Source organism: Cyprinus carpio, chromosome A14 (genome assembly GCF_018340385.1).
Source record: "Cyprinus carpio isolate SPL01 chromosome A14, ASM1834038v1, whole genome shotgun sequence".
Lineage (NCBI taxonomy): Eukaryota > Metazoa > Chordata > Actinopteri > Cypriniformes > Cyprinidae > Cyprinus > Cyprinus carpio.
The window spans coordinates 29,816,687-29,821,994 of NC_056585.1; the positions used below are offsets into that span (position 1 = coordinate 29,816,687).

The following is a 5,308-nucleotide window of genomic DNA, read 5'->3' on the forward strand; positions in this document are numbered from 1 at the left end:
GTGTGTGTGTAATGATGATAATGATCAGAGGCTGATGTTAATCTCATACAGGAAGTGAGTCATGAGCTCTCTGAGGGGCGTTACCACAAGATAACTGTCAATCACACACACACACACACACACACACACACGCCGCTGGAGCTCAGCAAACCTTTCCTGCTCTTGACGAGATGAAGGTAAGATGATTTCCAGTCCTTCAGAGCGGCTCTGCTGTCTGTCAGTCTGTATGAAAGCTTTGACTGCTGAGCATCATATTCAGCTCAAACATGTGAGATATATTCATAGTTTACTGATCAGCTGTGCAGCATTAGATTCAGATTCTGACATTGTGATTCTGCAGCTGAATCAGAATCACAGCAGGTGAGACAGAAACACATGATTTCTGAAGGTAAACGAATGTTAACATGTATATGAACATTTAGAATGATTAACGAACCTTCATAATCATTTGCTCCCAAAATCATTCATTCATGATTCTGTCACTTTGATTAATAATTTCTGACAAATGCATAAATGTAAAAGTAAAAACATTATTTCAGGGATTTCCTCTGAAACATATAACAACTTAAAAATAATCTTAATTGTGAATCCAGATTTATTCCTGTTTTTATGATGTTATGACTCTCTGTAACACTGTAAACCAGCAGTGAAGACAAAGATAGGATATTTGTGAAGTTAGATGAGCAACGAAATGTCTCGTCACATTAATTATAGCCGCTATATGAGCGGAAACGATCCACTGTACAGTACTTACAGCTCCACACTCTTAAAAACCGAGCTTTCAGAAGGGGGTTTTGCAGCGATGCCACAGAAGAAGCCCAAGAACCTTTCAATGAGCACCTCCTACGAGTGTGAAGGACCTTTCTTCTCGATACACTCTTAAAGATAAAGATCTTTATTACCATCTATGCCTCATGAAGAGCTCCTTTCCACTGATCAAAAGGTTCTTTAAAATGTTTTTCACACTAAAAAACAGGGTTCTTTTAAGAGCTGTTCACTGAAAGGTCTTCAAAAAAGGTCTAAATGCTCTGATACGGCAACCCCCTGCTGGAAGCTTTATTTTGAAGAATGTTCTGTCACGAGCGTGTCTCTCTCACAGATTTAATTATGGATCTTGAGTGGAAACACTGCAGGAGTGTGAGAATTCACTGACTTCACTGGATTATCGAGTTCAGTTCACATGCAAAGCTCCAGAATGATGCATGTGAACAGATTCGGCTCGACTCCAGCTCTGACGATGCTCTCGAGTATAAACGCTCGAGGAGATGAATATAGAACAATACACTGTGACTGACAGGATCAGATGAAGAACATGTACTGATCACAGTAAGAATGAAATAAGAACCGCTGTAGATCTGTTCTAGCTGGGCCTGCAGCAAAACCACAAACTAAACCAGACTCAGATCACCATCAGTTAGTTCTGAAGCTGCTTAACTAGAAATAATTCATATCAACCATTTGAGTCTAACGTGAACAGAGCGTTCATGCGAAGTTATCTGGTCTTTAATAACGTTTTCAAAAACATTATTCACACATGGTTCACGGAACTTTCTTCTGAAACATTTCAGTAGGACGTTTGTCTACGATGATTTAGAGAGCATTCAAAAGTAACATTCCCATAATGTTTGCAAAATAATAAAATGCAACATTCCCCTGACTATAGTGTTCATATAACCAAGAAAACCTTTTTTGATTGATTCGATATAAAATTGTTTAATTTAAAAATGCATCAGATCTTTAGGGGCGTTGATTGACTAATGATCCTCGTGAAGGTGAGTATAGGTGAGCTCAGGTGTTGTTTAGTGAACAGCACCATTGGTCCAATCAGAGACGAGTGGACACACATCAGGTCACATGTTAGAATCACTGAACACATACTGTGCACACAAACTAATAACTGTAATGGCAAAAGAATGAACTTTTGCACATGCATTTGAAGAGATTATATTTCAGTGCCAGTTGATATAGAAAAGGAAACTTATAGTTATATAGTTCTTAAAGCTGTTCTAAGAACAGCATGACAATGATTCTTAGCTGTGGATCTGACAAACAGGAAACAGCAGGAGGTGACAGGAAACCATAAAGAACTTTACACTAAAATTAGCAGCGTGGACATGTGCACCTCTGAGCATCATTCACGCATTACTGATGCTAAACCAAGCACTTAATATGTGTTTTGATCATGACGCAGCTCGTTAGAGCTGAATAAATCCGTCATGGTCAGCCAGCGATGTCAGACGAAACCACACAAAGCAGAAGTTCACAGGAGAATATGGACGATATTTTCAAATTTGGAGGGCCGTTGAGTCTCAGATCATTTGCAATAAGCTAATGTTAGATAAACAAACTCTTTATATTTTGGCCCCGTCAGAATATTCTCAGTCCTGCTTTGACTCGTGTATGCATGGGACAAGAGTCATGGAGTCCAGTCTCTGTCCACAAACGTCTTCAGAGTTTGTTGTTACATCAGTAGATTACATAGATCCATCAGAAGGGGTGGTGTAGTGCTTTATCCAATAAGAATTATACATTACATCATGTAGGAATGTAAGGGCGACAACAAGGAGGAATTCATTTGGCAAACAAAAGGATTTTCTGCGATCCAGACCGAACTCTGTGAGCCCCTCTCCAGTACCTCAGCTCTCTGCTTATCTTCAACACCACAAAGACCCCTGAACATCTGCACATGCGTGTAAAAGAGAGAAAACAACAGGCAGATACAGCAGAGAGCGCTTTATTAATTAACAGCTAAAGAGGAAATAAACACTCTGGCATCTCACTAGTGGGTCTAGAGATATACAGTATATAAAAGCTCAGTGTCATCTTTGCACTAGTGACGCCGTGGCACTACGGCTCTATGATTTCTGTGATGCGGGAAACATGGACAGAATCCAGTCATAAAAACAGAATTTACTGTGTAACGTAGAATATCAAAGAAGCATGTGACGCTCTCCTCCCTTAATGAACACATAAACACATGAACAACATCTCCTGAACTGCTCTTCATAAGCATTTTCCTTTGAGTAAAACTATCTTCATATCATATACACACAGGAATTTAATGGCAACCCGTCAAAATAAAGGTTTGGTTTAACTCAGACATTGTGCCAAAAATATATTACTATTCTTCAGTAGAATGTACGTAATACTACTACTAAAATTATAAAAAAATATATTTTTTAAGGAATTATAACACAATAATTCTTCCATGTTTTAATTTTAATAGTATATATATATATATTTTTTATTTTTTATTATATATTTTTATATTATCACAGAATTTCTAAAAGAGAGATTTTTTATTTTTTATTTTTTGCCAAAAAAAATAAAGCTTGTTTAATTTAATTTAGTTTGTGCCTTCATTTGATAATCAGAAAAATTTAAATACACAACACAGAATTTCTAAAAGAGAGAGAGAACACATTTCATAAGGCTGTTATGACATGTGAATAAATAAAATAGTTTTTATGCATTTAAATAGTTGGTAAATAGACATGGTAAAACACAGAATTTGGAAACAAATAAAACATTTCATAGGGCCCTAAACATGTCATTTTGTTAAACTTTTAATAAAGTGCTGTTAAATTGGATAAGTGTTATTATTTTAATGAATTAGATATGCTTATTCAGAAGTCAGAAACTGTTCTTGTTCAGTAGTGCTGACCAGACGGCAAACATTCAAGAAGGAGATGGTTTGGATCCAGAGTGTTTTTTAGGACCGGGTTAAAAATAACCAATCACAACGCCACTATCTGTTTTATGATGCTGTACACATGACATGAGCTCTGTTCATCAGCACTGCATAACAACACAGTGACGTTAACAAATAATCAGAGTTAGAAACGCTGTTCACGGTAGCTTTATGTTGTGTGCTGGCAGGAGTTTGTGTCCGTGATGACGCGTCTCCATTAATGATGGTGAGTGATGAACACGTCCGTCTCTGCTTGATCTGTGATTCGTCTGGAATGAATGGATGCTGGTGTGTTGCAGCAGAGTCTTGTGTGTGTCACTGATCAGATGTGCTGATTTCTCAGGATGACATGAACAGACGAGTGCGGATCACATCCGCACACACACACCTGGATGAAGGTGAGACAGAGACAGAGTCAGAGTCGACTCATCAAAATACATGCAGAGACAAACCAACAAAACATTCAAGATTTTACTTTGAAGTCAAACATCTTAAATAATTAGATTGAACAGGCCGTCACATATGTAAGGACAGTCACGTCAGATTTATTCCTACAATGCTTGTTTCAAAGCAGCTTCACAGTAATAAACTGAATAATTCATCAATTATTAATCAGTTATGAAACAAATTCAGTTTCAGCTGTAAGGCAGCTCTACAGAAGACAAGAGAGTCATTATTCAGATCGGTTCAGTTCCATAACTGTGTCAGTGTTGCTAAAGTTCATCAGTTATGATCAATGACTGCAATATATATATTCTTGCTCAGTATTTTTGTCAGTAAAAATATCAAAGCATTCTTAAATCAAGATGCATTTACTTCAGAAGCAAAATAACATGATACTAAGTATCTTGTTCTTGTTCTTGTTTATTTATATAGCACTATTTAAAACACAACCGAGGCTGAACCACAGTGCTTTACATAAAAAGTACTAGTATGGAAACAAACATCGACAACATAAAACAGCACATCTACTCATTGTAGGCTACCAGCATTTGATGTGCTTTCAACACAGTATCTGTGTAAATGTATCAAAATGCTGTGTTTATGTTTAAAACAAGAACAAAGATCTGGGAATGGGGTCAGAAAAATAAACTGAATTCAAAGGGAAAACGAGATTGACCGATAATTTTACAAGACGTAATATGTAACTGAAGTCAATGTTTCTTAAATGTTTCTTGATTCAAGAATTCCTAGATTCCTAGAGAAACAAGACAGGAATACTAAGTTAATAATTTAATGCAGGAGGTGAAATCATCTCCATGTCTCCATCTAGTGGCACAGATCAGACAGTGCAACTCGAACAGCGATTCATTAGTGATATGCAGCCTTCAGCATATTCGAGTATTAATACTGGAATATATTAACTGCTGCAGTCTAACTGTGTGTGTGTGTGTGTGTGTGTGTGTGTGTGTGTGTGTGTGTGTGTGTGTGTGTGTGTGTGTGTGTGTGTGTGTTGCAGACAGCTGTCCTAAAGGTCGCATCGGCGCAGCAGTAAGTGTGTCTAATGCTCTGTGAGATTGTGTTTAGTGTTGTGTGAGATTGTCAGGGTGTGTGTTTGTGTCTGCAGGGTGTTGTGCACGCTCCTCTTCCTCCTCGTCCACTGCGCGTTAAACCAGG

The 5,308-nt window shown here is 37.6% G+C and overlaps 1 long non-coding RNA gene across 1 annotated transcript; it reads left to right on the forward strand.

Annotated features, from left to right (window-relative positions):
- Positions 1-79: 79 nt before the first annotated feature.
- LOC109110119 lies at positions 80-5,308 on the forward strand. Its single transcript, XR_006161671.1, has 5 exons — positions 80-176; positions 3,880-3,917; positions 4,035-4,089; positions 5,151-5,182; positions 5,259-5,308. It is a non-coding gene; the product is annotated as an uncharacterized LOC109110119 (long non-coding RNA).